Source organism: Camelus bactrianus, chromosome 8 (genome assembly GCF_048773025.1).
Source record: "Camelus bactrianus isolate YW-2024 breed Bactrian camel chromosome 8, ASM4877302v1, whole genome shotgun sequence".
NCBI classification, from domain to species: Eukaryota; Metazoa; Chordata; class Mammalia; order Artiodactyla; family Camelidae; genus Camelus; species Camelus bactrianus.
In genome coordinates, this window is record NC_133546.1 from 35,723,918 (window position 1) to 35,734,455 (window position 10,538).

At 39.0% G+C, this 10,538-nt stretch overlaps 1 long non-coding RNA gene across 2 annotated transcripts in view; it reads right to left on the bottom strand.

The window, feature by feature from the left end:
* The window catches only part of LOC141578360 (uncharacterized), a 29,755-nt gene extending 19,648 nt beyond the window's left edge, over nucleotides 1–10,107 (bottom strand). For both annotated transcript variants that reach the window (XR_012508638.1, XR_012508637.1), the window contains exons 1-2: nucleotides 9,980–10,107; nucleotides 5,265–5,420 (exon numbers count right to left, since the gene is read on the bottom strand). This is a non-coding gene — a long non-coding RNA (uncharacterized LOC141578360). The remainder of the gene's footprint in view (nucleotides 1–5,264; nucleotides 5,421–9,979) is intronic.
* Between the last annotated feature and the right edge of the window lie 431 nt (nucleotides 10,108–10,538).

A 10,538-nucleotide genomic window follows, 5' to 3' on the forward strand; every position in this document is an offset into this window, starting at 1 on the left:
CCCTTATTACACATGACCTTATACCTGTAAAGTATAAACTTAAAGCAATGCATGTAATCAACAAAGAACACTGAGATTATTATTATACAGTCATTACACATGACTTTGCCCACTTGAGGTTTTGTCACAAATGATTACTATTAAAAAATGCTCATGAAACAGATATTTACTCACACTACACTTTATAAAGGAAAAGAGGAAAAAAGAGAATCTTTTCTTAGTCTATTAACTAATCTGGTCTTACTCATGAGCCTGCCCCAACTCCACCATCTAATAGCAAGAAAAAAATAAAAAACGAAGTTGTATGAATTATATTCCACTTTAAAACTTTATTCAATCCAACTGTTTAAATAGTCTTTTTAAATTTGGTTTGGTACAGTTATTCTGTTTTTTTACATGTATCTCCTCAGCTCCTTTATTTTCTCAAGTAGGAGAGGGGAGGGATTTACATCAACTCAAAGCAATATGGAAAGTGGGATCTCTGGCTTCATGCTAGTTCTTGAGTAACTCAACCATGTTTAAAGAATGATGATTATAATCTTAGCATTGTTCTAAATTGATTACATGCATTGCTTAATAAAATCCTTGCAACAATGCTGTAAGGTGAATATTTTTATTATCCTGGTTTTATAGTTGAAGGAACTGAAGCAGAAAGAGGCAGTGTTGTTTGTGCCAAATGACTACACTATGAACGGCAGAGCCAGGAATTGCACCCAGGCAGTCTGCTCTATAAAACCCATGCCCTTTTGGCCACCATCCTATGCTGCTTTGTTAGTGTACTGACTGGATCCCCTGAGCTATAGTTGGCTCTCTCCCATCCCTGTGCTTTTTGCTGGTGTCTCTTGGGGACAACTATACCTAGTGAACTTGTGGTTGAGTCTTCTTGGCTTGGCCGGGGACTAAGTTGTCAGTTCAGCATTCACATTACACAGGACTAGAGGAAGGTTCAGGAGGAAAAACAAAACCTTGTCTCAGCCTGCCTAGGCCACTCCACCCACTTACCCAGTGTGGGCCAGTCTACATTTTTGTTTGGCTAGTATGTTCAATGGGATCCTCCTAGACTCCTAATGGTGTATGGGATCAGAGCCCTTATGTCCTCCTCCATTAAAAGCCCATATCTGTCTCACTCCCCTGTTTATGTCTCATCTTTCTCTTTTTCTGCCCCTAAGCTGCTGGGCAAAGGGGATGGGCTGGCTGCCTCCTCTGTAACATGGATTTTCACTACTCCATGTCTTCTATCTTACAGTAGTATTTGTCACCACCCCCTTTGCATGGACTACACCAACAGAATCACTGTGATAAAACATGTTTATGAGGGAAAGGGATAAAAACACATTGGTTTAATACTTGTCAGATATTATCCATACCTCTCTCGTGTGTCTCCTCCCATAAACACAAGCTAACGGAGCAAAGGCTTCGGCTCCTTGTCTGTAGACCAGCTTGCTGACTTCTAAATCTTGGTTGTTTACTCCCTTAAAGCTTGTGGTCTATTTGTCATGAATATGACCCTAATAAAGACCCATGCAGTGCCTAGAAGAATGAAATACACTGTAAAACCTTTCATCCCTCAAATGTTTGTCATACTGCCAGGCCAGGTGGAGTAATAATTGTGCTTGCATGTATCAGCAAATAACAGCACTAATAGATGAAACTACTTCAAGTAATTAACTTACTCATAGCTTTTTTTTCTTTTTTTTGACAGAAAGAGTTTAGAAAGACTGAAGTCATGAAGGGCAGGAAAGAATGAGGCAAGTAGAAAAGGTTGCCAAAACATCACACTGTCTGCTTGAAAACGGAAAAGATAAGGTCAGCATGACTACAAACACGTACACACACACACACACAGAGCCAACCACCAGAAAAGAACTGTAGTTAATGAGTGAATAAAGGAATGAATGAATAACCTGATATATACACTAATGTTAAGGAAGGCAATGCAGTGTATATGAGACAGTTATAACTTGTCTACTGTGTTCATTTTCTGTGGTTGCTGCAAAAAATTACCAAAGTCTTGATGACTTAAACCAACACACATTTATTCCCTCACAATTCTAGAGTCCAGAAGTCCAAAATCAAGATGTGGGCAGGACCATGCTCCCTCCAGAGGTTTGGGGGAGAGTCCATTTCTTGAGTCTTCTACCTCCTGGTGGATGCCAGAATTCCTTAGCATTCTCTGGCTTGTGGCTACAACCCTCCAATCTCTGCTTCTCTCTTCACATCATCTTCTCTGTGTGTCACATCTCCCTCTGTCTTATAAGGATACATGTGATGGCATTTAGAGCTCGCCTAGATCATCTAAAATAATTTTTCAGGCCAGGAAAGGAGGGGACACAGGTAAAGAGAATAGCAATATCTGATTTTCTGGCAATATATCCACCAGTCTCAAATGAAATGGCCTTTAGAACTTTCTAGATTTCCATGGCCAAGGAAATCCTGGTCTCCAATGTTCTAGCTCTATTATAAATGTGCTTACTACTACCCTTTCCCTAAATTTCTCAAATTAACTTACCTTTTATCATTTATATGCTCATGTGAAATTAATCTCTTGGTGATTTTGACCATTATAAATTAATATTTACCAAAATATGCAATGATATAACTACCTACAGTCACAATGCAAATGAGGCATAATTAATACACACTCAAAGAAAGGAGAGTGGAAACCAGTAATTCATGTTCATGTGTCCAGTTGTGTTCCACTTCCATCCCAATCCCACCCCACCCCACCCCACCCCACCCCACCCCACCCCACCAGTAAAATGTAGAGGGTAAAGGGAAAAATAACTATGCATGTGTGACTTTGGTACTGCAGATTCCAGGGAAAGTTTGGCACTACTTTTGAAAAAATAAAAAACACAGATGATCTCTAAATGAACACACAAATAAAACTGAAATAATTACATTGAATCACATGGATATTTTTTGTAAGATTTCTCTTCATTTAATTTACATCAGTTATCGTATCAGTGTGATGCTGGGATAGAAGGAGACCCCATATAAGTCATCTGGTTTGCATGGTAGCTCCATAAGCACCAAGAACAAAGGCTCCTTCTATTACATTGTTCTAACCTTCATGACGTGTGTCTTCCATCTGGTGTTCAGTTGATGGCACAACCCTCTCCTTCTCATTACTCGAAAAGACACAAGGACTAAGGGGAGGACATCCCTTTAAGGGAAAATCCAAGAAGCACTTTTCTGCTCTAAAAGCCAGAACCAAATCAAACAACCACAACCAGCTTCAAGGGAAGCTAGAATATGTACTCTTTATTTTGCATGGCCTTGCAAGAGTTAAAATTCCATTGCAATGTTTGAGGAGAACACATATAGGGAACACTCACTCTCCCACAGTCCACCCTTTTGCCCACCCAAATATCTGTACTCTTCTCACACATAGAGCACATTCAAGCCCTCTCCAAGTCTCATTCAGCATCTGCCAACTTATAAAATAAAAGACAAATTATGTGCGCCCTATCCTTGCTCCAATACCAAATTTATAATGGTAGAATGGGACTAGGATAACTCATACAATCTCTAATTTTAAACAACTAAAAAGAGGAAACACTGAACAGTCATTTGTCCATAGATTGTCGAGGGCTATTGGTAAGAACTGCAAAGATTCCCTGCCTTACAGTAAGTTCCTTTTATAAGCATTCTGACTGCCCTGATTCTTCTCTCTGTGAGAAGCCGCTGGCTTTGCCTACTGTAAGTTCTTTCCTTGTTTATTATCCTCTGAGTTATGTTTGAAGGCTGCTCTGCTTTTGTAGTCTGATTTCTTCTGGTATGGAATGATCTGATTTAGAGCTTGAATAATAGTAAGTCTTTGTAAGCTTAACTTGTAGATTCTTTGACAATATAGTGTCCTCAAAAACTTAGTAGGTTTCCTTTGTTTTTGCTTTTACTCACTTTTACTTGGGAGTAACCACAGCTAAAGTTTTGGACATAATTTTAAAACCCGAAATCGCTATTTTTTTATTTCCTAGTTTCTATGTTCTGTTCTCCCCCACCCCTGCACCTTCTTAATGTAATGGATGCCACTTAGAGGCTATTTGAAACATTCGCCATGGACGAGAAAGCAATGTCCTTAATCTGATCTTTACCACTTGGCTGGCTTTCAATATGTAGCAAATATTGTGAGGCTGCAAATCACAAACATAAATATTACACATCCAGGAGGGTGATGATCTTGAGGGGGTAGTCAGAGAAGCATTGCAAAGAAAATGAAACCTTGAAAGGTGAGCAGAAGTTAGATGAAGACAGACTAGAGGAGGAAACAGGGTCAAGATGGAACTTCTTTTAAGGATAGGAGAGGTCTGTCTACAATATAAGCTAAAGGCAAAGGTGAGGAGAAGGGGAATGAAGGTTGGAGAGGGGGGAAACAGGGTAGGGTCTCAGTCCAAGAAGAGAGGAAACCATGAACATGGCAGAGGGATTGACTTTGATCATGAGAGAGGGCTCCTCCTCTGAGACTGGAAAGCGTGCATGTAAGTCAATGTGTCAGAACTGGGAAAAAGAGAGTTGAGGGATTTTATGCTTATGGACTCAATTTTGCCGCTGAGTATAAAAGAGTTGTGAGTGAGCTTGATTTGTAGTCTGCGGCTGTCTTCACATTCTCTGTCCTTACACAAGATTTAGATCAAGCCCAAAGAAATGGGGGTTAAATGTCCTGGGAGAAGGCAGGAATATAGGAGAATGAGCAAGACAAAAACCTAGAAGTTGCTCCCAGCAGACGCTGCGTGGGGGCTGGAGTGCAGTCGCCTACATCTCTAAGGGATGCTACCTGGAGAAGGTGGAGCCTGATGCTGCCTACTTTCCCTCTCTTGAAATCTGCCATTACCTCCTGCTCTTACAGAATGGAGGTCCTTGAGTTCCCATTCAATCCATAATCAATAAAGAATACTCAGCAGGGGCAATCTGGCCCTAGTTATTTCTGAAAATTGGACTTTAAAAATCAATAGGATTTGACCAAATTTGTGCTAATTTTAAAATAACACTTCTTTGACAGTTGATGGCACATTGAGCACATTTGAACCGCCATGCCTAATAACCATTTTGTGGTGGTAATGTTTAAATCATTTTCTTATACTAAGTTTATCTGAGCTTGGTCGAATATAAGCCAGTAATAATACCATTTGAAAACCAGAAAGCAAAGGAAAAAAGGAAAGAATGAGAGAAAAGAGAGAGACAGAGAGGAGAGAAAGAAAAGGAATGTTATGAAAATAAAAATTAACATATGAGCTGAACTTGCAGAATCAAAAATATTTCACCTGGGAGAGAAAGATTTTCTGAGCAGCTCTCCACAATTGCTTGTGTGGGCAGGAGTTTCAGAGTTGATGCCAAGGCTTTTTGGAACCCATACCAAAATCTTCTCTTCTTTCCCATTCTTCTTTTAAAACTAATTCATAATCTGAGTCTTTTGAGATCTATAATGAGGGGGGAACAAATCAAATTTGAGGAGAGTCTGGCACACAGGCAGTTTGTGAAAATTAATGCTAAGACTCTACAGAATTTCATTTCTTATTAGAAACACCTGCAGCTACTTCTGTGACCTGGAGACTGACTAAGGCTACAGTACTGAGTTACTTTCATACGGTTACCTAAAGAAAGCACAGTATCTTTATTTGAAAGCACAAGGTACATTTTTTTAAGTTTAGTGGTTTGTCTGACTATCTATAGCCCATTTAAATCATGTTCATTCTTGCTCTTACTCCTTCCCTCTAGAAAATTTTACAAGATTTTATCAATAAATGCAGTGCTTAGAAAATGTATCTAGAGTTAAGCGCATCATGGTTTGACTTTTTCAGTGTCTGCATTTTAATCTTTTCTTACCCTGATCAACAATATGACATCAGTTCAAACTTCAGACCAACACAAAGAAATCCAATTTCATCATTCTCCCATTTTTGTCTTTGGCCTCTTTGCCAAGGGGTAACCTCCGCTCTATGTAAAGGTAGGGTGAGTACATGACAACATACACAGTTACTCCCTGTACGCACAGACACACTCCCCTCCACACACACACACATACACGCACAAACACAAACACCAGACTCCTACAGAAAGAAAAGAAACACTAAAACAAACTTCTGTGACAAATTTCTCAAACTGGACCCAAAATAACCCTTCTGTACAAAAACCACCAATTCAATGCAAAATAAATTACCATCTGGTTACTGTCAGGTCTGCAAGTGCATGAAGGAAGACTCTGTTTTCATACTTGGATTTATTTTTCTTTCCCCAAACATGCTGGGTTTCTTCCCCACCGTGTGTATTGTGTCTCGAAAAGGCATATTTGATCCTCCTTGCTCATATCGTCTTAGCAGAACTGTATCGAAGCACTAGCACTAATTTGCACTTGTCGCTCCAAATGTGATGGGCTACATTCACTATTTTACATGACAGAGTCTCAAATTTTGACAAAGGCCAGCTCTGAAATAGCCTTTCTTACTGGTCTTATGCAAACTAAGGCCGTAATAACTTTACCCTGCTTTGGCATAGTGCTCTGGTACCAGAAACACGGCAATAACAACTCCAGAAGGGAGCGAGGCCCTGAGCAGTGCCCAGGAAGGGTCCCCAGTGGCCTTGTTTGAAGTTGCTCATGATGTAAAGCCTGGTCTCCACTGCCAGGTTTCCCAACTCCCGGAGTGTGAAGGCCTCACAGAGCTTCCCTCGTGCACAAGCCCAGCACAGCTGCTTTTATTTCCCTAATAATGAGAAAAGCAGAAACACATCTGTTTCCATGCTTCGCTGTTGACAGTTCACCAAAAAATGTGCATTCAACGGTTTTTATGCAAGTAGACAGAGACATGTTGGGTCCAAAACACAGAACGGTTATACGACATTTTGGTTTTAAGTTTATGCAAGAAATTCAATTTTTACATTTTCCGTCATGCTTAGAACAAAACTCTCTTCAAATTCTGACAATATTCTTAGTGAGGTTCCAGACTATTTCCTGGAGGGTCACTGCAGTGTGTTGAAGCTCATTTCTACTTTTTATAAGAGTAAATTTTGAGATAGTTATTTAACAGAAATGAATTATGCAACGTATTTCAGTCTTCAAAGCGGGGAATGGTAAAAAGTACAAACGCACATATCATGTGCATATGATGTAACGGAAACATGTGAGCAAAGAGATAATTGCTTCTTTATTGTTACTCAGCATATTTGCATCTGATCATTCTTTAGATTCTCTTCCCCTAAAAAACCCAGCTTGAAAAAATGTTATTTCTCGTTGATAAAAACTTAAGTATAAGAAACATTCAGTTTAACAGATGAATATTTTTCACAGTCTTGGAATAACAAAACAGGCAGTGTGATTTCACCACTCATGAAGGCAGAGACGAGGAGAGTGGGGAATGAGATATACAGCGTGTGAAACTGTGTATCCCTCAAAGGAAAGACATTTTCAAACATGTCTTTTCAGGACGCCTGTGTAGATGAGTGTCAGGTGAGTAGCTGTGATCAATGGAGAAGGTTTTGGGAGGAGAACAAAGAAATGAAATGTTGTTGGCTTTCATCTTAGAGTTTGTTTCAACCACATCAAATAGACATTTAAACATATATAACTATACACTATTTCATACCAATAATTATGTCATTATGATTAAAATTTTGGATTATTAGAATAAAAATATCTTAAACACACAGCTTTTTGACTTGGGCTATTAAAATTCAGTTTCAGAAGTAAATCTTCTGAGCAAGTTCTTCTTTTGTTCTTATTAATTTTAGCTCGTTACACCTAATAGTAGCATTTAATTAACTATCAAGATGAAGAAGAAACATAGTCTTTTGTTTCAGATGGAGAAACTAAAGAACTTAAAGGGAAATCTCATGATTATTCATACAAGTCCCAAAAGTTCGTACTGCAGAAGAACCTGTGTGTACCGAAATGAACAGCTGAGAAGAGCTGAGGTGCTTTTCTAATACACGAACAACTAACACATGTTCAAGGCATTGGGTTACTTTGAAGTAACTTAACTGCAAGAGCCAATTAATACACAAACATCTAATGCTTCTGGAGCAGAAGAATGCAGAAATATTCAAGCACTTTTTAGGGTAATGTTTTTTAAAGATTCATTTCAAGAGAAGTAGAAAAACGTTCACTGTTGGAACATGCTTTAGTCTATGTCTACACTCCTTTTTATCACATCAGCCACCATCTATGATCAATATTCATTTCCAAATCCTCATGCACCACTTGAACATGTTGAGACTCAATTTCGGGTACAGTGCCTAAGTTCTTGGGACAGGCATTTATTAGCTAATGAACCAGCAATAAGTAGTCACTGTCTTTTTATAACTGCTTGTTTTAAAAAAAACTATATTATAGTGAAAATGTTTGCCATGTATTCACACCATGTATTGTACCCTGTACAGAATGCACAGATGATACCTTGCTCTCCAGATGACTAAGATTTAAATTTAAAAAAAAATCCAAAGTCCATTCATAGGGTTAAAATGGAAAGACTATAAAAAGAAAGAAGTAATATAAGGACCAGCTTCCCCAGTTGTGAAGTAGGTGTGAGTGAGAGACCAGCAGTGATATTTCTGTTCTTGATCATAGAAATGCCTGCATTTTCCAGGAAAGGGAAAATCTAGAAATGGGAGAAGGAAGTCTTAAGCAATGTTCCTCTTTCAGTTTTTTAACTTCCCAGCCTGCTTCTTCCTCACCAGTTCATCTTTAAGCATTTCCTCCTGTGCAGAACGCTGTTCTCTGCAACTTCTTTCTGTAGTTTTGCTCATACAAAGTTAAGACTCCCCAATTGCGTTCTGCTAAACATTGTTCTCTGTGATGATTCATCACTGACAGAGAAGAAAGAGTCTTTCAGAAAGGGTTCTGCACTAAGAAACGAGGGACTTTAATTCTAATCCTAACTTCTCCTTTAGTGAGGAATTTATTTTGGCGAAGTCCACTGAACTGCTCCATGACTCAATTTAGCTCATTGATAAAACGAGCGCAATAATATTTGCGTTGTCTTACAAAAATGTTGAAAATAGAGAGCATTTTGTCCATTACATGTGTTCTATATTATTATTGTTAGTAAACCTGCCAAAAATTAATTCTAAATTTAAAACTAAAAGCCACAAATGAATTTTTTCAATTACTCAGTCATGGAATTTTAAAGCACAATTAAAAGATCTCAAAGTGACCTTAGGAAATAAGTGGTAAAACAAACTGGTTTTGCCAAATACTGGGAGTTATAAAAACTTCACTCTGCCCTGAGCCATTCTGGTCTTCTTCCAGTTCCCACTCCCAGCTTTTTACCTAATCAATGAATTTGCTGATTTAAATACAAGTCGAGGGAAAAAAAAGTCGTGAGTAGCTGTTTTCTATGGTTCTTGCTTCCCTCTCCAACCACATCTCACAGCACTTCCCTCCCTCACTGTACTCCAGCCATAATGGGCTCCTGCTTTACCAAGCCTTTGCTGTGGTGTCAGTAGCCCTTTGGAAGATTCATTCTCCCTGGCCCCATATCTTCATCTGGGCAACTCATTCTCATGCCTCACATCCCTGCTCAGACATTACCTTCACAAGGAGCCTTTCACAACCATGCTATCTCCGTATAAAGATGTCCCACCCATAATTCCTTATCACGTCATTCTCACAGTGCTCACCACTTTTATCGCTTTTTGTTTGTCTGGTATATGAACAAATGAAAACAGAATCATCCTTCATTCCTCTCTTTCCCTCACTCCTATGCCTGATCTATCAGCTAGCCACCTCTGTCTCCAAAATGCATCCAGCAAATGTTCATTAATCTCCATCTCTACTGCTATTATGCTATCTAGTTATCAGCATCACTACTTCAGACTATTGCAATAGCCCTCTAATTGAAAGGCTGCGCCCACATCTATCCCTACATTCATTTGTTTTGTAATAGTCATAATTATCCTTTTAAAAAAATTGTCAGATTCTTCATGTACCTATTGAAAAGCCTCCAGTGTTTTCCCCGTCACTTAGAAGGAGATCTAAATGCCTTACCATGGCCTGCGAGACCTGTCCACTTCTGTGACATCACCATCTGCCTTCCCTCCTCACCCCGCACAGCTGTACTTCTGTTGGCCTTCTTCCTGTTCCATCAGGGCAGTCAGTTGTTGCCTGCGCTTGAGTACATGTCTCTCTGGCCTTCACATGACTGGTTTGCTCTCATCATTCAAGTCTTATCTCAAATGACACCTGCTAACATGCCTTTCTTGACCATCTTCCACTTTCTGTCACTTTCCATCACATAACTATGTTACTTTTCTCCACAGCAGCTATTGCTATCTGAAATAATACTATTCTTTTATTTGCTCACTTGTAAGTTTTCCATCTCTCCCACTTAATATATTAGATTTTTGTGAGCAGGGACATTCTCTGTCTTACTCACTAAGATGTCCTTAGTACATAAAATAAGATCTATCAAAATAGTAGATGCTCAATTCAAGTATTAGCCAAATAAGTAATGAGTGATTTATTGCCTGTCTTACAAAAGTGTAACTTCCATGAGGGAAGGAGCTTGCCTATCACATACATTGCTATAGTACCATTACATTACCCA